Below are 23,240 nucleotides of genomic sequence, written 5' to 3'. Positions count from 1 at the left end.
TTCTGCTTGTGTCTGGCCGCTGTTGGAGCGTCCAGGCACAGGACTTCTGCTGCTGCTGACTAAATGGCCTCCTTAATTGGATCATTTGAGTAGCCAGCACACCTGTGCAGGTAGGGCATGACATGATAGGCAGCTGCCTTGATAGCGGGTGGGTGCTGAATGTTCCTAATTGACAAAATAAGATTAATGCTTATGAAGAAATATAAAATCTCATCCCTTCCCCAATATCGCGCCACACCCCTACCTCTTAATTCCCTGGTTGAACTTGATGGACATATGTCTTTTTTCGACCGTACTAACTATGTAACTATGTATCATAACATGGGGGGGGGGGGTCTCCTGGCTGTTCACACAGGTGTGTCATTGCTGTACATTGACCATGCATTGCTTCTGTGGTATTGCAAAGGCAAAGACAAATGCTTCCAGCCATCCATTGCACTAATGGATTGGTCATCAGCTGGCTGTCTATGTCCCGCATCAATATAGACCAAAGTACAGAGGGTTAGGCTATGCTATTGTGCACCTACCTGATGCATCAGAAGGTGCGAGGCCCTTGCTAAATTCTGTGCACAGACTTTGAGATCTATGCTTTAGACTGTATCTAAACCTGCTCCAACATGGACTGACATTCTGGCCTACTTTCAGCCGATGCGACTTGTCTGTCGCTGAACAGTCGCTTTTTATGTATTCAGCACCTATGTATAATGTTGTAAAAATGCTCTAGAAGCTAAAGTCGCAGAAATGTCACACATATTTGGCCTGCAACTTTCTGTGCGACAAATTCAGACAGGAAAAATCAGTATAAATCCTTAGAAAATTATCCCCCAGTGTCTCCATCTGCTGGCGGTATTGAATAAGCATTGCTGCACTGATGGGGTATGCATTAGACGAAAAAAAAGAAGAAAAAGAAGAATAATACGCCCAGAAAAGAGGCGAAAAGGAGAAAAACGTAAAAAAACGTGAAAAAAAAGTAAGAGGAAGAGAAGGGAAAAAAAGGTGGAAATGGGTTTAAAAGTGATTTCGGCGGAGAAATATATATATATATATATATATATATATATATATATATATATATACGCGCACACACACACATATATATAAACGTATTCTCCGTTGAGATATTGCAGCCGCTGCTGTGTCCAGGCCCAGGAGCCTTAGCACTGTGCTGTGATGTCACTCAATACCACTGACATCACTAGGTGTAAACAACATCTCTCCTTTGCTGTGTATGTGACTATGGAGCTGTTTGGTGATGTCGTCTATTATGGCCTTCATAGAAGCAACAGGAGATTGTTGCATCCATCTAGAACCCTCAGAACTACAGTGCTATGATGTCACTCACTTCCACAGGCCTTGCAGAGTGTAAACAACAACAACCCAGCTTTGTTGTGTATGTAACCATTGGGATTTGTGATGTCACCTAGAACCTTCACAGCAGCGACAGCTTTATGAGGAGCATCAGCACTGCTCTGCCTGAGCAGAACCATCACCGCCATAGGTTGTCAAATAACCCGGATTTAACCCACACAGGTAAGTCCAATGGGGTGCAGGCATGTCCTCTATGCTTACAGCTTCCCGTGGGTGTTGGTTTGATACCGTTTGGGGACAGCCAAGGAGGCATCTGCAGGCAACAAAGGTAGGTGTGTGCTTGTGTGTGTGTTTCCTATGCAGATCCTAAGCCCAGTGTCACATGCAAGTAGGAGGAGTAAGAAGGGTTCCTGGCAAATCCGGGTTATGGATTGCATTTAAAAAGGTCCCGTGGGAGTGCAATGGGCCCCTGTCTTGCTGCTTAGCAATAATGGTATGGGTTTAGGTTCTGCTGTGTGTACTGGTGGTTGACTGCCCCCCAGCCCAGAGTGTGCATGGAAAATTGTCTGGCAGCCTCCCTGACAGCAAGCAGTGATAGTGCCCATGAAGGGCACCTTGTTGGGCCCGCCCCTTTCACGGTTATCGCTTCTCGGCCTTTTGGCTAAGATCGGGGTTTATTGCCTCGGTCGGCGCTGAGGGTGCGAGTGAACTGCGCCGCGACTAGCTGCGTAGGTGATCAAGACTGTGGTACTCGTTACCGACAGATTTGGAAAGATGGCTGGATCCAACATGTCTGCAGTGGAGAAGACCGTACGCATCAAGGTGCTAACCACGGATCGTCTAAGAAACAGCATTGAATACATCGGCCATACCATTGTGGAGCGACTGGCAGGATTTTCCTTGAGCGACCTCTTTTGTGTCCAGGAGAACAAGCGCCAAGGTATTTATGACGTGTCCTTCTTATATGATGCTGACTGCCAGAACTTTTATGAGTGCTTAAAACGAAACAGTGGAAGTGAGGTTTTGCGGGATGTGTCCTTTTATCCCCTTTTTGAAATGGGGACAAAGACTTTGTTTATCCACATGTACAATCCGTTTGTTGATGTCTCTATGATTAAGAACTTCTTGAGCATCTATTGTGAGTCTATTGCTGGTGGTACTAAGCAGACAAGCAGCATTGGTGTATTTAATGGCACGTATAAGTTCTTTGTGAAGTTGCGGCTTGATGGAGATTGCATTGGAGGCGTTAAGCACCCTCCGGCGAACTTTACCATTGCTGGTTTCAGAGGTTATCTCTATTACTACGGACAGCCATCTTTCTGTAGAAATTGTCTATTGTTTGGACATGTGAAGGAGGCCTGCCCTGGCAGTAAGAAATGCAGGAACTGTAAGCAACCGGGGCATGAGGCGGGTGCATGTCCACACCCGAGGACCTGTGACCTATGTGGGGAAGCTGGCCATGTGTACAAGAACTGTCCAGTGTTGAAGAGGAGGGAGGAGGAGAGGAGAATGGAAGAGGAAATGGTGGAGAGGAGGAGGGCAGCTGCAGCTGCGGCTGCAGTGGTTCCTGCAAGAGAGAGCGTTATTATTGGAGAGGTACAGAGTCCTGTGGTGGTAGAGGAGCAAGTGAAGGTGGTGGAGGAGCAAGTGGTGGTGGAGGAGGAGCAAATGGCGGTGCAAGTGGAAGAAGGGGAGATTGAGGATGCTCCCAGTCCCCCGGCTGAGGAGTCGCCGCAAATTGAAGAGTGGTCTTCTTCTGAGGGTGAAGACCGTGAGGAGAGACATAGAGAGAGAGAGGATGACTTTGATCTTTTTCGTCCCCCCAAGAAGACGGCCAGGAAGCTTTCTGGTGGACAGATGGAGTCGACGCTGGTGGCTACGGACAATCGGTATCAACCGCTATCTGAGAGCGACATGGATGCGTGCTCTGCGGGAGAAGCTTCTCCCACACCGCTGAGGAAAGCTACCTAAATAACTTTCTTCTTTTCTGTCAAATTCTTCCTTAGGGTTGTTAAGATGGTGGTATGTCTTTTTTAGTCGGTTCTATAAACGTTAGAGTCTTTAGAAGTAAAGTCAGAAGGACAGTAATTTTGGAGGACTTGGCAGGGAAAAAAGCGGACATTATTTGTTTGCAGGAATGTGGGCTAAATGATATTCCGGGGAAGGGAGAATGGGCTTATGGTCCTGCTGTTTGGTCGGTGTCTGGGCATAATAGGAATGATGGGGTAGGGGTGCTTTTTAAGAGCTTTAAGTTTGAAGTTTGTAGTTATGTGGTAATAGAGGAGGGGAGGTGTATCATGGTGGAGGTTAAGGTGCAGGGGGTTAAATTTAGGTTGATAAATGTGTATGCGCCGGTAAGGAGGGAGGAGCGGGTGGGGTTGTTGGAGGTAATTAAGAGGTTTCTGCCGGGTAAAATACCTTTGGTGTGGGTGGGGGATTTCAACTGTGAAATTGAGGGGAATGTGGATGTATCTGGGAATATTCTTAAAAGTATGGTGTGTGACTTTAAGTTAAAGGATGTGGCTGAAGCGTGTGGAGTGTGTCCTTTGTTAGATACATATTATTCTGATAGTGGAAGTCATAGTTCCAGACTTGATATGTGTTTTGTGTCTAAGGGTGTGTTATGTAAGAATTATATGCAAGAAAAAGTAGGATATTCAGATCATGAGTATGTGTGTTGTGAGTTAGTATTGGATGCAGATTGTGTGAGTGGGAGGGGTGTATGGAAATTAAATGTTAAATTGTTGGAAGTGGAAGGAGTGTATGATAGATATGTTAATAAGTATAGGGGTTGGTGTAAGAAAAAGAATGATTTTCCTGATATATTGTGTTGGTGGGAATGGGTTAAGGGTCAAACAAAAGTTTTCTTTAAAAGAGAGGGATATAAGCGGAATGCTGGGAGGAAGAAGAAGTATGAATGGTTGAATAAAAGATTGGTGTTTCTCAATAAGTTAAAGAAGTATGGCTGGAGTGTGGGTGAGCAGATTGAGGTTGTGAAGAGTGATCTAAAAAATTGGTTGAATGAGAAAGGTAAAGAGTTAATGTATCAAGCAAAACTTGATAAGTTAGAGAAAGATGAGAAATGTTCGAGATATTTCTTTAAAAAAGTTATTGGGAAGAGAGAGGATATGGTAAGAGTGTATGATGATGATGGCTGTCTGGTTAAAGGTAAAGCTGTGTTGGGATTGGTAAAAATTTTTATGAAGACTTGTATGCGGTAAAAGATTGTGAAGAGGACTTGCAGGATGAAGTGTTGAGAGTGCTTGATAAGAGGGTGGATGGTAGTGAATATGGGACTCTGATGAGAGAGATTGGAGAGGAGGAAGTGAAGAGGACTGTGGATAGTATGTCAAGAAATAAAACGCCTGGAGAGGATGGGTTGCCTGTTGAATTTTATGCTTGGATTTGGGATGTTGTGAAGGATGATTTGGTGGAAGTGTATAGGTATATGTGGAGGAAGGAGAGAATGGTGGAAAGTATGAAGAGTGGAGTGGTTGTGTTGATTTATAAGAAAGGTGATGTGAATGATGTGAGGAATTGGAGGCCGATAACTTTGTTGAATGTAGATTATAAGGTGTTTGCTAAAATAATTACAAATAGGATGAGAGATGTGGTTGAGCAGGTGATTGGAGAAGAACAAGTGTGTGGAGTGCCTGGGAGAAGAATAAATGAAAATTTGTGTTTGTTGAGAGATTTGTTATGGGATAGTATGAGTAGGAAACAGGAGGTTAGAGTGATGTCGATAGATTTTGAAAAGGCGTTTGATCGTCTGTCACATAGGTTTTTGTTTAGAGTATTAGTGAGAATGGGATTCCCGGGTGATTTTGTAAATGTTGTAAGGATGCTGTATGATGGAGTATATAGTAAGGTTTTGATAAATGGTTGGATGTCTGAGAAAGTGAAAGTATGTTCTGGTGTAAGGCAGGGTTGTCCGTTGTCCCCTATGGCTTTTATATGTGCTATGGAGCCATTATTAGAGATGTTGCGGCGGGATAAGTGTGTTAGAGGGTTAAAAATTCCAGGGAGTGGTGGGAGAGAAGTCAAAGTTTTGGCCTACATGGATGATGTGTGTATTTTGGGAGAGTCTGTGGCTGTTATGAGAAGGGCAAAGTTACTAGTTGGATTGTTTTGTGGAGCGTCTGGGTTTAAGGTGAATTGGGACAAAAGTGAGTATAAATGTTTTGGTAGTATGCAAGGAAGTGAGGATGTGGGTATGAAGAATATTGAAGGTGGTATTCAGGTTTTAGGTGTTAAAATGGATGAAAGATTGGATGGGAGAGAAAGTTGGGATGATGTAGAGAAGAGAGTGTCCAAAAAATTGAGTCTTTGGAGGTTGAGAGATTTTTCTATGGTTGGGACAGTGCTGGTTGTGAAAAGTGTAATATTGCCTATTTTATTGTATGTGGCAATAGTGTTTCCGCCAAGTTATATGGTTTTAAGGAAGTTAAAAAGAATTTTGTTTGTGTTTTTTTGGGGTACAAAAGTGGAAAGAGTGAGGAGAGAAGTTGTGATGAAGGATGGTAGTAAGGGTGGAATGGGATTTCCAAATCTAGATGTGTATTTGGGGGTGAATGTGGTGTTTGCGGTTAGAAGGATGATGAGAGGAGAAAAGAATTTTGCATGTATGTTGAGATATTTAGGTGGGCGTGTGTTATGCAAATTAGGTTGGCTGGAGAGAGATTTGAGAGTGCCTTATGCGTTTGTGTGCCCGAGTTGGTATTTGTATGTGGAAAAGTTTTTGGAGAGTTATAGGTTGATTGGTGTGAGAAAGGAGTTGTTTGAAAGTAAGAAGAATGTGTTTGGGTATGTCGCCGCAAGTGAGGTGGAGTGTCCGATTAATATGGTAAGAGGCCAGGATGTGTCTAAGGTGTGGAAGAGTTTAATGACAGATGGAATATCAAATAGACAGAGAGAGATAGGATGGCAGTGTTTGCATGGAGCCTTACCAGTAAGAGAGTTCCAAAGGAATAGAGGAATTGGAAGGAGTGAAATATGTCCGAGGGAAGATTGTAGTGGGGTTGAAAGTGTGATGCATGTGATTTGGAATTGTGACATGGCTCAGAATGTATGGAGAGGGATAGGTCCGTTGTGTAAGGAGTTGACTGGGATAAATAGGTTGTCATATGAGGTTGTGATGTTTGGTCTTAGTATGATTGGAAGAAAGAATGAAAGGGTGTTGTTTGTGTTGTTGGCGATTGTGAAGGAAGTCTTGTGGGATGTTAGAAATTTATATGTGTTTAAGAGAAAAGATGTGACTGTGGAAGGAAGTTTAAGAATGATTCTGGATAGGTTGTACACCGTTTATTTACGTGATAAAAAGAAATTAGGTGAAATAGATGCAGAGGGGATATGGAAATTTTTGAAGTGGAGACATGTTGTAAGGGTGTAATGGTGATGGTATTTGAATTTGTTTTGAATTTGCTTTGAACAAATAAAGAATGACCTAATGATGAGTTAGACTTTACCATGAGTCAAAAATGACGCGTTATCTAAGTGGTGTTTAGTCTAAACCTGAAGGTTTATAAAAAAAAAAAAAAAAAAATCTGTTCTTATCAGTTTAATATCTGATACGTCCCCTATCTGGGGACCATATATTAAATGGATTTTTGAGAACGGGGGCCGATTTCGAAGCTTGCTTCCGTCGCCCTATGCATTGACCCGATATGGCAGTATCTTCGGGTACAGTGCACCACCCCCTTACAGGGTTAAAAAGAAAGATTCCTACTTTCATTGCTACCTGCTTGCTGGCTAGCCAGCTAGCCAGCCCTGTGGGCCTTGCTGCTGCTGCTGCAGCCAAAAAACAAAAGGTGGTGCTGCTGCTTCTGCTGCTTCTGCTTCTGCTTGTGTCTGGCCGCTGTTGGAGCGTCCAGGCACAGGACTTCTGCTGCTGCTGACTAAATGGCCTCCTTAATTGGATCATTTGAGTAGCCAGCACACCTGTGCAGGTAGGGCATGACATGATAGGCAGCTGCCTTGATAGCGGGTGGGTGCTGAATGTTCCTAATTGACAAAATAAGATTAATGCTTATGAAGAAATATAAAATCTCATCCCTTCCCCAATATCGCGCCACACCCCTACCCCTTAATTCCCTGGTTGAACGTGATGGACATATGTCTTTTTTCGACCGTACTAACTATGTAACTATGTATCATAACATGGGGGGGGGGGGGTCTCCTGGCTGTTCACACAGGTGTGTCATTGCTGTACATTGACCATGCATTGCTTCTGTGGTATTGCAAAGGCAAAGACAAATGCTTCCAGCCATCCATTGCACTAATGGATTGGTCATCAGCTGGCTGTCTATGTCCCGCATCAATATAGACCAAAGTACAGAGGGTTAGGCTATGCTATTGTGCACCTACCTGATGCATCAGAAGGTGCGAGGCCCTTGCTAAATTCTGTGCACAGACTTTGAGATCTATGCTTTAGACTGTATCTAAACCTGCTCCAACATGGACTGACATTCTGGCCTACTTTCAGCCGATGCGACTTGTCTGTCGCTGAACAGTCGCTTTTTATGTATTCAGCACCTATGTATAATGTTGTAAAAATGCTCTAGAAGCTAAAGTCGCAGAAATGTCACACATATTTGGCCTGCAACTTTCTGTGCGACAAATTCAGACAGGAAAAATCAGTATAAATCCTTAGAAAATTATCCCCCAGTGTCTCCATCTGCTGGCGGTATTGAATAAGCATTGCTGCACTGATGGGGTATGCATTAGACGAAAAAAAAGAAGAAAAAGAAGAATAGTATGCCCAGAAAAGAGGCGAAAAGGAGAAAAACGTAAAAAAACGTGAAAAAAAAGTAAGAGGAAGAGAAGGGAAAAAAAGGTGGAAATGGGTTTAAAAGTGATTTCGGCGGAGAAATATATATATATATATATATATATAATATATATATATATATATATATACGCGCACACACACACATATATATAAACGTATTCTCCGTTGAGATATTGCAGACGCTGCTGTGTCCAGGCCCAGGAGCCTTAGCACTGTGCTGTGATGTCACTCAATACCACTGACATCACTAGGTGTAAACAACATCTCTCCTTTGCTGTGTATGTGACTATGGAGCTGTTTGGTGATGTCGTCTATTATGGCCTTCATAGAAGCAACAGGAGATTGTTGCATCCATCTAGAACCCTCAGAACTACAGTGCTATGATGTCACTCACTTCCACAGGCCTTGCAGAGTGTAAACAACAACAACCCAGCTTTGTTGTGTATGTAACCATAGGGATTTGTGATGTCACCTAGAACCTTCACAGCAGCGACAGCTTTATGAGGAGCATCAGCACTGCTCTGCCTGAGCAGAACCATCACCGCCATAGGTTGTCAAATAACCCGGATTTAACCCACACAGGTAAGTCCAATGGGGTGCAGGCATGTCCTCTATGCTTACAGCTTCCCGTGGGTGTTGGTTTGATACCGTTTGGGGACAGCCAAGGAGGCATCTGCAGGCAACAAAGGTAGGTGTGTGCTTGTGTGTGTGTTTCCTATGCAGATCCTAAGCCCAGTGTCACATGCAAGTAGGAGGAGTAAGAAGGGTTCCTGGCAAATCCGGGTTATGGATTGCATTTAAAAAGGCCCCGTGGGAGTGCAATGGGCCCCTGTCTTGCTGCTTAGCAATAATGGTATGGGTTTAGGTTCTGCTGTGTGTACTGTTGGTTGACTGCCCCCCAGCCCAGAGTGTGCATGGAAAATTGTCTGGCAGCCTCCCTGACAGCAAGCAGTGATAGTGCCCATGAAGGGCACCTTGTTGGGCCCGCCCCTTTCACGGTTATCGCTTCTCGGCCTTTTGGCTAAGATCGGGGTTTATTGCCTCGGTCGGCGCTGAGGGTGCGAGTGAACTGCGCCGCGACTAGCTGCGTAGGTGATCAAGACTGTGGTACTCGTTACCGACAGATTTGGAAAGATGGCTGGATCCAACATGTCTGCAGTGGAGAAGACCGTACGCATCAAGGTGCTAACCACGGATCGTCTAAGAAACAGCATTGAATACATCGGCCATACCATTGTGGAGCGACTGGCAGGATTTTCCTTGAGCGACCTCTTTTGTGTCCAGGAGAACAAGCGCCAAGGTATTTATGACGTGTCCTTCTTATATGATGCTGACTGCCAGAACTTTTATGAGTGCTTAAAACGGAACAGTGGAAGTGAGGTTTTGCGGGATGTGTCCTTTTATCCCCTTTTTGAAATGGGGACAAAGACTTTGTTTATCCACATGTACAATCCGTTTGTTGATGTCTCTATGATTAAGAACTTCTTGAGCATCTATTGTGAGTCTATTGCTGGTGGTACTAAGCAGACAAGCAGCATTGGTGTATTTAATGGCACGTATAAGTTCTTTGTGAAGTTGCGGCTTGATGGAGATTGCATTGGAGGCGTTAAGCACCCTCCGGCGAACTTTACCATTGCTGGTTTCAGAGGTTATCTCTATTACTACGGACAGCCATCTTTCTGTAGAAATTGTCTATTGTTTGGACATGTGAAGGAGGCCTGCCCTGGCAGTAAGAAATGCAGGAACTGTAAGCAACCGGGGCATGAGGCGGGTGCATGTCCACACCCGAGGACCTGTGACCTATGTGGGGAAGCTGGCCATGTGTACAAGAACTGTCCAGTGTTGAAGAGGAGGGAGGAGGAGAGGAGAATGGAAGAGGAAATGGTGGAGAGGAGGAGGGCAGCTGCAGCTGCGGCTGCAGTGGTTCCTGCAAGAGAGAGCGTTATTATTGGAGAGGTACAGAGTCCTGTGGTGGTGGAGGAGCAAATGGCGGTGCAAGTGGAAGAAGGGGAGATTGAGGATGCTCCCAGTCCCCCGGCTGAGGAGTCGCCGCAAATTGAAGAGTGGTCTTCTTCTGAGGGTGAAGACCGTGAGGAGAGACATAGAGAGAGAGAGGATGACTTTGATCTTTTTCGTCCCCCCAAGACGGCCAGGAAGCTTTCTGGTGGACAGATGGAGTCGACGCTGGTGGCTACGGACAATCGGTATCAACCGCTATCTGAGAGCGACATGGATGCGTGCTCTGCGGGAGAAGCTTCTCCCACACCGCTGAGGAAAGCTACCTAAATAACTTTCTTCTTTTCTGTCAAATTCTTCCTTAGGGTTGTTAAGATGGTGGTATGTCTTTTTTAGTCGGTTCTATAAACGTTAGAGTCTTTAGAAGTAAAGTCAGAAGGACAGTAATTTTGGAGGACTTGGCAGGGAAAAAAGCGGACATTATTTGTTTGCAGGAATGTGGGCTAAATGATATTCCGGGGAAGGGAGAATGGGCTTATGGTCCTGCTGTTTGGTCGGTGTCTGGGCATAATAGGAATGATGGGGTAGGGGTGCTTTTTAAGAGCTTTAGGTTTGAAGTTTGTAGTCATGTGGTAATAGAGGAGGGGAGGTGTATCATGGTGGAGGTTAAGGTGCAGGGGGTTAAATTTAGGTTGATAAATGTGTATGCGCCGGTAAGGAGGGAGGAGCGGGTGGGGTTGTTGGAGGTAATTAAGAGGTTTCTGCCGGGTAAAATACCTTTGGTGTGGGTGGGGGATTTCAACTGTGAAATTGAGGGGAATGTGGGTGTATCTGGGAATATTCTTAAAAGTATGGTGTGTGACTTTAAGTTAAAGGATGTGGCTGAAGCGTGTGGAGTGTGTCCTTTGTTAGATACATATTATTCTGATAGTGGAAGTCATAGTTCCAGACTTGATATGTGTTTTGTGTCTAAGGGTGTGTTATGTAAGAATTATATGCAAGAAAAAGTAGGATATTCAGATCATGAGTATGTGTGTTGTGAGTTAGTATTGGATGCAGATTGTGTGAGTGGGAGGGGTGTATGGAAATTAAATGTTAAATTGTTGGAAGTGGAAGGAGTGTATGATAGATATGTTAATAAGTATAGGGGTTGGTGTAAGAAAAAGAATGCTTTCCCTGATATATTGTGTTGGTGGGAATGGGTTAAGGGTCAAACAAAAGTTTTCTTTAAAAGAGAGGGATATAAGCGGAATGCTGGGAGGAAGAAGAAGTATGAATGGTTGAATAAAAGATTGGTGTTTCTCAATAAGTTAAAGAAGTATGGCTGGAGTGTGGGTGAGCAGATTGAGGTTGTGAAGAGTGATCTAAAAAAATGGTTGAATGAGAAAGGTAAAGAGTTGATGTATCAAGCAAAACTTGATAAGCTAGAGAAAGATGAGAAATGTTCGAGATATTTCTTTAAAAAAGTTATTGGGAAGAGAGAGGATATGGTAAGAGTGTATGATGATGATGGCTGTCTGGTTAAAGGTAAAGCTGTGTTGGGAGTGGTTAGAAAATTTTATGAAGAGTTGTATGCAGTAAAAGAATGTGAAGAGGACTTGCAGGATGAAGTGTTCAGAGTGCTTGATAAGAGGGTGGATGGTAGTGAATATGGGACTCTGATGAGAGAGATTGGAGAGGAGGAAGTGAAGAGGACTGTGGATAGTATGTCAAGAAATAAAACGCCTGGAGAGGATGGGTTGCCTGTTGAATTTTATGCTTGGATTTGGGATGTTGTGAAGGATGATTTGGTGGAAGTGTATAGGTATATGTGGAGAAATGAGAGAATGGTGGAAAGTATGAAGAGTGGAGTGGTTGTGTTGATTTATAAGAAAGGTGATGTGAATGATGTGAGGAATTGGAGGCCGATAACTTTGTTGAATGTAGATTATAAGGTGTTTGCTAAAATAATTACAAATAGGATGAGAGATGTGGTTGAGCAGGTGATTGGAGAAGAACAAGTGTGTGGAGTGCCTGGGAGAAGAATAAATGAAAATTTGTGTTTGTTGAGAGATTTGTTATGGGATAGTATGAGTAGGAAACAGGAGGTTAGAGTGATGTCGATAGATTTTGAAAAGGCGTTTGATCGTCTGTCACATAGGTTTTTGTTTAGAGTATTAGTGAGAATGGGATTCCCGGGTGATTTTGTAAATGTTGTAAGGATGCTGTATGATGGAGTATATAGTAAGGTTTTGATAAATGGTTGGATGTCTGAGAAGGTGAAAGTATGTTCTGGTGTAAGGCAGGGTTGTCCGTTGTCCCCTATGGCTTTTATATGTGCTATGGAGCCATTATTAGAGATGTTGCGGCGGGATAAGTGTGTTAGAGGGTTAAAAATTCCAGGGAGTGGTGGGAGAGAAGTTAAAGTTTTGGCCTACATGGATGATGTGTGTATTTTGGGAGAGTCTGTGGCTGTTATGAGAAGGGCAAAGTTACTAGTTGGATTGTTTTGTGGAGCGTCTGGGTTTAAGGTGAATTGGGACAAAAGTGAGTATAAATGTTTTGGTAGTATGCAAGGAAGTGAGGATGTGGGTATGAAGAATATTGAAGGTGGTATTCAGGTTTTAGGTGTTAAAATGGATGAAAGATTGGATGGGAGAGAAAGTTGGGATGATGTGGAGAAGAGAGTGTCCAAAAAATTGAGTCTTTGGAGGTTGAGAGATTTGTCTATGGTTGGGAAAGTGCTGGTTGTGAAAAGTGTAATATTGCCTATTTTATTGTATGTGGCAATAGTGTTTCCGCCAAGTTATATGGTTTTAAGGAAGTTAAAAAGAATTTTGTTTGTGTTTTTTTGGGGTACAAAAGTGGAAAGAGTGAGGAGAGAAGTTGTGATGAAGGATGGTAGTAAGGGTGGAATGGGATTTCCAAATCTAGATGTGTATTTGGGGGTGAATGTGGTGTTTGCGGTTAGAAGGATGATGAGAGGAGAAAAGAATTTTGCATGTATGTTGAGATATTTAGGTGGGCGTGTGTTATGCAAATTAGGTTGGCTGGAGAGAGATTTGAGAGTGCCTTATGCGTTTGTGTGCCCGAGTTGGTATTTGTATGTGGAAAAGATTTTGGAGAGTTATATGTTGATTGGTGTGAGAAAGGAGTTGTTTGAAAGTAAGAAGAATGTGTTTGGGTATGTCGCCGCAAGTGAGGTGGAATGTCCGATTAATATGGTAAGAGGCCAGGATGTGTCTAGGGTGTGGAAGAGTTTAATGACAGATGGAATATCAAATAGACAGAGAGATAGGATGGCAGTGTTTGCATGGAGCCCTACCAGTAAGAGAGTTCCAAAGGAATAGAGGAATTGGAAGGAGTGAAATATGTCCGAGGGAAGATTGTAGTGGGGTTGAAAGTGTGATGCATGTGATTTGGAATTGTGACATGGCTCAGAATGTATGGAGAGGGATAGGTCCGTTGTGTAAGGAGTTGACTGGGATTAATAGGTTGTCATATGAGGTTGTGATGTTTGGTCTTAGTATGATTGGAAGAAAGAATGAAAGGGTGTTGTTTGTGTTGTTGACGATTGTGAAGGAAGTCTTGTGGGATGTTAGAAATTTATATGTGTTTAAGAGAAAAGATGTGACTGTAGAAGGAAGTTTAAGAATGATTCTGGATAGGTTGTACACCGTTTATTTACGTGATAAAAAGAAATTAGGTGAAATAGATGCAGAGGGGATATGGAAATTTTTGAAGTGGAGACATGTTGTAAGGGTGTAATGGTGATGGTATTTGAATTTGTTTTGAATTTGCTTTGAACAAATAAAGAATGACCTAATGATGAGTTAGACTTCACCATGAGTCAAAAATGACGCGTTATCTAAGTGGTGTTTAGTCTAAACCTGAAGGTTTATATAAAAAAAAAAAAAAAAAAAAAATCTGTTCTTATCAGTTTAATATCTGATACGTCCCCTATCTGGGGACCATATATTAAATGGATTTTTGAGAACGGGGGCCGATTTCGAAGCTTGCTTCCGTCGCCCTATGCATTGACCCGATATGGCAGTATCTTCGGGTACAGTGCACCACCCCCTTACAGGGTTAAAAAGAAATATTCCTACTTTCATTGCTACCTGCTTGCTGGCTAGCCAGCTAGCCAGCCCTGTGGGCCTTGCTGCTGCTGCTGCAGCCAAAAAACAAAAGGTGGTGCTGCTGCTGCTTCTGCTGCTTCTGCTTCTGCTTGTGTCTGGCCGCTGTTGGAGCGTCCAGGCACAGGACTTCTCCTGCTGCTGACTAAATGGCCTCCTTAATTGGATCATTTGAGTAGCCAGCACACCTGTGCAGGTAGGGCATGACATGATAGGCAGCTGCCTTGATAGCGGGTGGGTGCTGAATGTTCCTAATTGACAAAATAAGATTAATGCTTATGAAGAAATATAAAATCTCATCCCTTCCCCAATATCGCGCCACACCCCTACCCCTTAATTCCCTGGTTGAACTTGATGGACATATGTCTTTTTTCGACCGTACTAACTATGTAACTATGTATCATAACATGGGGGGGGGGGGGTCTCCTGGCTGTTCACACAGGTGTGTCATTGCTGTACATTGACCATGCATTGCTTCTGTGGTATTGCAAAGGCAAAGACAAATGCTTCCAGCCATCCATTGCACTAATGGATTGGTCATCAGCTGGCTGTCTATGTCCCGCATCAATATAGACCAAAGTACAGAGGGTTAGGCTGTGCTATTGTGCACCTACCTGATGCATCAGAAGGTGCGAGGCCCTTGCTAAATTCTGTGCACAGACTTTGAGATCTATGCTTTAGACTGTATCTAAACCTGCTCCAACATGGACTGACATTCTGGCCTACTTTCAGCCGATGCGACTTGTCTGTCGCTGAACAGTCGCTTTTTATGTATTCAGCACCTATGTATAATGTTGTAAAAATGCTCTAGAAGCTAAAGTCGCAGAAATGTCACACATATTTGGCCTGCAACTTTCTGTGCGACAAATTCAGACAGGAAAAATCAGTATAAATCCTTAGAAAATTATCCCCCAGTGTCTCCATCTGCTGGCGGTATTGAATAAGCATTGCTGCACTGATGGGGTATGCATTAGACGAAAAAAAAGAAGAAAAAGAAGAATAATACGCCCAGAAAAGAGGCGAAAAGGAGAAAAACGTAAAAAAACGTGAAAAAAAAGTAAGAGGAAGAGAAGGGAAAAAAAGGTGGAAATGGGTTTAAAAGTGATTTCGGCGGAGAAATATATATATATATATATATATATATATATATATACGCGCACACACACACATATATATAAACGTATTCTCCGTTGAGATATTGCAGCCGCTGCTGTGTCCAGGCCCAGGAGCCTTAGCACTGTGCTGTGATGTCACTCAATACCACTGACATCACTAGGTGTAAACAACATCTCTCCTTTGCTGTGTATGTGACTATGGAGCTGTTTGGTGATGTCGTCTATTATGGCCTTCATAGAAGCAACAGGAGATTGTTGCATCCATCTAGAACCCTCAGAACTACAGTGCTATGATGTCACTCACTTCCACAGGCCTTGCAGAGTGTAAACAACAACAACCCAGCTTTGTTGTGTATGTAACCATAGGGATTTGTGATGTCACCTAGAACCTTCACAGCAGCGACAGCTTTATGAGGAGCATCAGCACTGCTCTGCCTGAGCAGAACCATCACCGCCATAGGTTGTCAAATAACCCGGATTTAACCCACACAGGTAAGTCCAATGGGGTGCAGGCATGTCCTCTATGCTTACAGCTTCCCGTGGGTGTTGGTTTGATACCGTTTGGGGACAGCCAAGGAGGCATCTGCAGGCAACAAAGGTAGGTGTGTGCTTGTGTGTGTGTTTCCTATGCAGATCCTAAGCCCAGTGTCACATGCAAGTAGGAGGAGTAAGAAGGGTTCCTGGCAAATCCGGGTTATGGATTGCATTTAAAAAGGTCCCGTGGGAGTGCAATGGGCCCCTGTCTTGCTGCTTAGCAATAATGGTATGGGTTTAGGTTCTGCTGTGTGTACTGGTGGTTGACTGCCCCCCAGCCCAGAGTGTGCATGGAAAATTGTCTGGCAGCCTCCCTGACAGCAAGCAGTGATAGTGCCCATGAAGGGCACCTTGTTGGGCCCGCCCCTTTCACGGTTATCGCTTCTCGGCCTTTTGGCTAAGATCAAGTGTAGTATCTGTTCTTATCAGTTTAATATCTGATACGTCCCCTATCTGGGGACCATATATTAAATGGATTTTTGAGAACGGGGGCCGATTTCGAAGCTTGCTTCCGTCGCCCTATGCATTGACCCGATATGGCAGTATCTTCGGGTACAGTGCACCACCCCCTTACAGGGTTAAAAAGAAAGATTCCTACTTTCATTGCTACCTGCTTGCTGGCTAGCCAGCTAGCCAGCCCTGTGGGCCTTGCTGCTGCTGCAGCCAAAAAACAAAAGGTGGTGCTGCTGCTGCTTCTGCTGCTTCTGCTTCTGCTTGTGTCTGGCCGCTGTTGGAGCGTCCAGGCACAGGACTTCTGCTGCTGCTGACTAAATGGCCTCCTTAATTGGATCATTTGAGTAGCCAGCACACCTGTGCAGGTAGGGCATGACATGATAGGCAGCTGCCTTGATAGCGGGTGGGTGCTGAATGTTCCTAATTGACAAAATAAGATTAATGCTTATGAAGAAATATAAAATCTCATCCCTTCCCCAATATCGCGCCACACCCCTACCCCTTAATTCCCTGGTTGAACTTGATGGACATATGTCTTTTTTCGACCGTACTAACTATGTAACTATGTAACATAACATGGGGGGGGGGGGGGGTCTCCTGGCTGTTCACACAGGTGTGTCATTGCTGTACATTGACCATGCATTGCTTCTGTGGTATTGCAAAGGCAAAGACAAATGCTTCCAGCCATCCATTGCACTAATGGATTGGTCATCAGCTGGCTGTCTATGTCCCGCATCAATATAGACCAAAGTACAGAGGGTTAGGCTATGCTATTGTGCACCTACCTGATGCATCAGAAGGTGCGAGGCCCTTGCTAAATTCTGTGCACAGACTTTGAGATCTATGCTTTAGACTGTATCTAAACCTGCTCCAACATGGACTGACATTCTGGCCTACTTTCAGCCGATGCGACTTGTCTGTCGCTGAACAGTCGCTTTTTATGTATTCAGCACCTATGTATAATGTTGTAAAAATGCTCTAGAAGCTAAAGTCGCAGAAATGTCACACATATTTGGCCTGCAACTTTCTGTGCGACAAATTCAGACAGGAAAAATCAGTATAAATCCTTAGAAAATTATCCCCCAGTGTCTCCATCTGCTGGCGGTATTGAATAAGCATTGCTGCACTGATGGGGTATGCATTAGACGAAAAAAAAGAAGAAAAAGAAGAATAATACGCCCAGAAAAGAGGCGAAAAGGAGAAAAACGTAAAAAAACGTGAAAAAAAAGTAAGAGGAAGAGAAGGGAAAAAAAGGTGGAAATGGGTTTAAAAGTGATTTCGGCGGAGAATATATATATATATATATATATATATATATATATATATATATACGCGCACACACACACATATATATAAACGTATTCTCCGTTGAGATATTGCAGCCGCTGCTGTGTCCAGGCCCAGGAGCCTTAGCACTGTGCTGTGATGTCACTCAATACCACTGACATCACTAGGTGTAAACAACATCTCTCCTTTGCTGTGTATGTGACTATGGAGCTGTTTGGTGATGTCGTCTATTATGGCCTTCATAGAAGCAACAGGAGATTGTTGCATCCATCTAGAACCCTCAGAACTACAGTGCTATGATTTCACTCACTTCCACAGGCCTTGCAGAGTGTAAACAACAACAACCCAGCTTTGTTGTGTATGTAACCATAGGGATTTGTGATGTCACCTAGAACCTTCACAGCAGCGACAGCTTTATGAGGAGCATCAGCACTGCTCTGCCTGAGCAGAACCATCACCGCCATAGGTTGTCAAATAACCCGGATTTAACCCACACAGGTAAGTCCAATGGGGTGCAGGCATGTCCTCTATGCTTACAGCTTCCCGTGGGTGTTGGTTTGATACCGTTTGGGGACAGCCAAGGAGGCATCTGCAGGCAACAAAGGTAGGTGTGTGCTTGTGTGTGTGTTTCCTATGCAGATCCTAAGCCCAGTGTCACATGCAAGTAGGAGGAGTAAGAAGGGTTCCTGGCAAATCCGGGTTATGGATTGCATTTAAAAAGGCCCCGTGGGAGTGCAATGGGCCCCTGTCTTGCTGCTTAGCAATAATGGTATGGGTTTAGGTTCTGCTGTGTGTACTGGTGGTTGACTGCCCCCCAGCCCAGAGTGTGCATGGAAAATTGTCTGGCAGCCTCCCTGACAGCAAGCGGTGATAGTGCCCATGAAGGGCACCTTGTTGGGCCCGCCCATTTCACGGTTATCGCTTCTCGGCCTTTTGGCTAAGATCAAGTGTAGTATCTGTTCTTATCAGTTTAATATCTGATACGTCCCCTATCTGGGGACCATATATTAAATGGATTTTTGAGAACGGGGGCCGATTTCGAAGCTTGCTTCCGTCGCCCTATGCATTGACCCGATATGGCAGTATCTTCGGGTACAGTGCACCACCCCCTTACAGGGTTAAAAAGAAAGATTCCTACTTTCATTGCTACCTGCTTGCTGGCTAGCCAGCTAGCCAGCCCTGTGGGCCTTGCTGCTGCTGCAGCCAAAAAACAAAAGGTGGTGCTGCTGCTGCTTCTGCTGCTTCTGCTTCTGCTTGTGTCTGGCCGCTGTTGGAGCGTCCAGGCACAGGACTTCTGCTGCTGCTGACTAAATGGCCTCCTTAATTGGATCATTTGAGTAGCCAGCACACCTGTGCAGGTAGGGCATGACATGATAGGCAGCTGCCTTGATAGCGGGTGGGTGCTGAATGTTCCTAATTGACAAAATAAGATTAATGCTTATGAAGAAATATAAAATCTCATCCCTTCCCCAATATCGCGCCACACCCCTACCCCTTAATTCCCTGGTTGAACTTGATGGACATATGTCTTTTTTCGACCGTACTAACTATGTAACTATGTAACATAACATGGGGGGGGGGGGGGGGTCTCCTGGCTGTTCACACAGGTGTGTCATTGCTGTACATTGACCATGCATTGCTTCTGTGGTATTGCAAAGGCAAAGACAAATGCTTCCAGCCATCCATTGCACTAATGGATTGGTCATCAGCTGGCTGTCTATGTCCCGCATCAATATAGACCAAAGTACAGAGGGTTAGGCTATGCTATTGTGCACCTACCTGATGCATCAGAAGGTGCGAGGCCCTTGCTAAATTCTGTGCACAGACTTTGAGATCTATGCTTTAGACTGTATCTAAACCTGCTCCAACATGGACTGACATTCTGGCCTACTTTCAGCCGATGCGACTTGTCTGTCGCTGAACAGTCGCTTTTTATGTATTCAGCACCTATGTATAATGTTGTAAAAATGCTCTAGAAGCTAAAGTCGCAGAAATGTCACACATATTTGGCCTGCAACTTTCTGTGCGACAAATTCAGACAGGAAAAATCAGTATAAATCCTTAGAAAATTATCCCCCAGTGTCTCCATCTGCTGGCGGTATTGAATAAGCATTGCTGCACTGATGGGGTATGCATTAGACGAAAAAAAAGAAGAAAAAGAAGAATAATACGCCCAGAAAAGAGGCGAAAAGGAGAAAAACGTAAAAAACCGTGAAAAAAAAGTAAGAGGAAGAGAAGGGAAAAAAAGGTGGAAATGGGTTTAAAAGTGATTTCGGCGGAGAAATATATATATATATATATATATATATATATATATATATATATATATATACACGCGCACACACACACATATATATAAACGTATTCTCCGTTGAGATATTGCAGCCGCTGCTGTGTCCAGGCCCAGGAGCCTTAGCACTGTGCTGTGATGTCACTCAATACCACTGACATCACTAGGTGTAAACAACATCTCTCCTTTGCTGTGTATGTGACTATGGAGCTGTTTGGTGATGTCGTTTATTATGGCCTTCATAGAAGCAACAGGAGATTGTTGCATCCATCTAGAACCCTCAGAACTACAGTGCTATGATGTCACTCACTTCCACAGGCCTTGCAGAGTGTAAACAACAACAACCCAGCTTTGTTGTGTATGTAACCATAGGGATTTGTGATGTCACCTAGAACCTTCACAGCAGCGACAGCTTTATGAGGAGCATCAGCACTGCTCTGCCTGAGCAGAACCATCACCGCCATAGGTTGTCAAATAACCCGGATTTAACCCACACAGGTAAGCCCAATGGGGTGCAGGCATGTCCTCTATGCTTACAGCTTCCCGTGGGTGTTGGTTTGATACCGTTTGGGGACAGCCAAGGAGGCATCTGCAGGCAACAAAGGTAGGTGTGTGCTTGTGTGTGTGTTTCCTATGCAGATCCTAAGCCCAGTGTCACATGCAAGTAGGAGGAGTAAGAAGGGTTCCTGGCAAATCCGGGTTATGGATTGCATTTAAAAAGGCCCCGTGGGAGTGCAATGGGCCCCTGTCTTGCTGCTTAGCAATAATGGTATGGGTTTAGGTTCTGCTGTGTGTACTGGTGGTTGACTGCCCCCCAGCCCAGAGTGTGCATGGAAAATTGTCTGGCAGCCTCCCTGACAGCAAGCAGTGATAGTGCCCATGAAGGGCACCTTGTTGGGCCCGCCCCTTTCACGGTTATCGCTTCTCGGCCTTTTGGCTAAGATCAAGTGTAGTATCTGTTCTTATCAGTTTAATATCTGATACGTCCCCTATCTGGGGACCATATATTAAATGGATTTTTGAGAACGGGGGCCGATTTCGAAGCTTGCTTCCGTCGCCCTATGCATTGACCCGATATGGCAGTATCTTCGGGTACAGTGCACCACCCCCTTACAGGGTTAAAAAGAAAGATTCCTACTTTCATTGCTACCTGCTTGCTGGCTAGCCAGCTAGCCAGCCCTGTGGGCCTTGCTGCTGCTGCTGCAGCCAAAAAACAAAAGGTGGTGCTGCTGCTGCTTCTGCTGCTTCTGCTTCTGCTTGTGTCTGGCCGCTGTTGGAGCGTCCAGGCACAGGACTTCTGCTGCTGCTGACTAAATGGCCTCCTTAATTGGATCATTTGAGTAGCCAGCACACCTGTGCAGGTAGGGCATGACATGATAGGCAGCTGCCTTGATAGCGGGTGGGTGCTGAATGTTCCTAATTGACAAAATAAGATTAATGCTTATGAAGAAATATAAAATCTCATCCCTTCCCCAATATCGCGCCACACCCCTACCCCTTAATTCCCTGGTTGTACTTGATGGACATATGTCTTTTTTCGACCGTACTAACTATGTAACTATGTAACATAACATGGGGGGGGGGGGGGGGTCTCCTGGCTGTTCACACAGGTGTGTCATTGCTGTACATTGACCATGCATTGCTTCTGTGGTATTGCAAAGGCAAAGACAAATGCTTCCAGCCATCCATTGCACTAATGGATTGGTCATCAGCTGGCTGTCTATGTCCCGCATCAATATAGACCAAAGTACAGAGGGTTAGGCTATGCTATTGTGCACCTACCTGATGCATCAGAAGGTGCGAGGCCCTTGCTAAATTCTGTGCACAGACTTTGAGATCTATGCTTTAGACTGTATCTAAACCTGCTCCAACATGGACTGACATTCTGGCCTACTTTCAGCCGATGCGACTTGTCTGTCGCTGAACAGTCGCTTTTTATGTATTCAGCACCTATGTATAATGTTGTAAAAATGCTCTAGAAGCTAAAGTCGCAGAAATGTCACACATATTTGGCCTGCAACTTTCTGTGCGACAAATTCAGACAGGAAAAATCAGTATAAATCCTTAGAAAATTATCCCCCAGTGTCTCCATCTGCTGGCGGTATTGAATAAGCATTGCTGCACTGATGGGGTATGCATTAGACGAAAAAAAAGAAGAAAAAGAAGAATAATACGCCCAGAAAAGAGGCGAAAAGGAGAAAAACGTAAAAAACCGTGAAAAAAAAGTAAGAGGAAGAGAAGGGAAAAAAAGGTGGAAATGGGTTTAAAAGTGATTTCGGCGGAGAAATATATATATATATATATATATATATATATATATATATATATATACGCGCACACACACACATATATATAAACGTATTCTCCGTTGAGATATTGCAGCCGCTGCTGTGTCCAGGCCCAGGAGCCTTAGCACTGTGCTGTGATGTCACTCAATACCACTGACATCACTAGGTGTAAACAACATCTCTCCTTTGCTGTGTATGTGACTATGGAGCTGTTTGGTGATGTCGTCTATTATGGCCTTCATAGAAGCAACAGGAGATTGTTGCATCCATCTAGAACCCTCAGAACTACAGTGCTATGATGTCACTCACTTCCACAGGCCTTGCAGAGTGTAAACAACAACAACCCAGCTTTGTTGTGTATGTAACCATAGGGATTTGTGATGTCACCTAGAACCTTCACAGCAGCGACAGCTTTATGAGGAGCATCAGCACTGCTCTGCCTGAGCAGAACCATCACCGCCATAGGTTGTCAAATAACCCGGATTTAACCCACACAGGTAAGTCCAATGGGGTGCAGGCATGTCCTCTATGCTTACAGCTTCCCGTGGGTGTTGGTTTGATACCGTTTGGGGACAGCCAAGGAGGCATCTGCAGGCAACAAAGGTAGGTGTGTGCTTGTGTGTGTGTTTCCTATGCAGATCCTAAGCCCAGTGTCACATGCAAGTAGGAGGAGTAAGAAGGGTTCCTGGCAAATCCGGGTTATGGATTGCATTTAAAAAGGCCCCGTGGGAGTGCAATGGGCCCCTGTCTTGCTGCTTAGCAATAATGGTATGGGTTTAGGTTCTGCTGTGTGTACTGGTGGTTGACTGCCCCCCAGCCCAGAGTGTGCATGGAAAATTGTCTGGCAGCCTCCCTGACAGCAAGCAGTGATAGTGCCCATGAAGGGCACCTTGTTGGGCCCGCCCCTTTCACGGTTATCGCTTCTCGGCCTTTTGGCTAAGATCAAGTGTAGTATCTGTTCTTATCAGTTTAATATCTGATACGTCCCCTATCTGGGGACCATATATTAAATGGATTTTTGAGAACGGGGGCCGATTTCGAAGCTTGCTTCCGTCGCCCTATGCATTGACCCGATATGGCAGTATCTTCGGGTACAGTGCACCACCC

The 23,240-nt window shown here is 44.4% G+C and overlaps 5 non-coding genes and 1 pseudogene across 5 annotated transcripts; all 6 read left to right on the top strand.

Moving 5' to 3' along the window:
• The first annotated feature begins 6,822 nt into the window (after positions 1-6,822).
• Positions 6,823-7,003, top strand: LOC130302001 (U2 spliceosomal RNA; annotated as a pseudogene).
• Positions 7,004-13,923: 6,920 nt separating this feature from the next.
• Positions 13,924-14,109, top strand: LOC130302002 (U2 spliceosomal RNA). Its single transcript, XR_008852331.1, has one exon. It is a non-coding gene; the product is annotated as a U2 spliceosomal RNA (small nuclear RNA).
• Positions 14,110-16,192: 2,083 nt separating this feature from the next.
• LOC130301976 (U2 spliceosomal RNA) lies at positions 16,193-16,383 on the top strand. The gene has a single exon (XR_008852308.1). It is a non-coding gene; the product is annotated as a U2 spliceosomal RNA (small nuclear RNA).
• A 2,089-nt stretch (positions 16,384-18,472) lies between these two features.
• Positions 18,473-18,663, top strand: LOC130302008 (U2 spliceosomal RNA). The gene has a single exon (XR_008852334.1). It is a non-coding gene; the product is annotated as a U2 spliceosomal RNA (small nuclear RNA).
• A 2,099-nt stretch (positions 18,664-20,762) lies between these two features.
• Positions 20,763-20,953, top strand: LOC130302007 (U2 spliceosomal RNA). Its single transcript, XR_008852333.1, has one exon. It is a non-coding gene; the product is annotated as a U2 spliceosomal RNA (small nuclear RNA).
• A 2,096-nt stretch (positions 20,954-23,049) lies between these two features.
• Positions 23,050-23,240, top strand: LOC130301997 (U2 spliceosomal RNA). Its single transcript, XR_008852328.1, has one exon. It is a non-coding gene; the product is annotated as a U2 spliceosomal RNA (small nuclear RNA).

Source organism: Hyla sarda, unplaced genomic scaffold (assembly GCF_029499605.1).
Source record: "Hyla sarda isolate aHylSar1 unplaced genomic scaffold, aHylSar1.hap1 scaffold_1146, whole genome shotgun sequence".
In the NCBI taxonomy this organism is placed as follows: domain Eukaryota; kingdom Metazoa; phylum Chordata; class Amphibia; order Anura; family Hylidae; genus Hyla; species Hyla sarda.
This window is presented reverse-complemented; position numbering and strand designations above follow the sequence as displayed.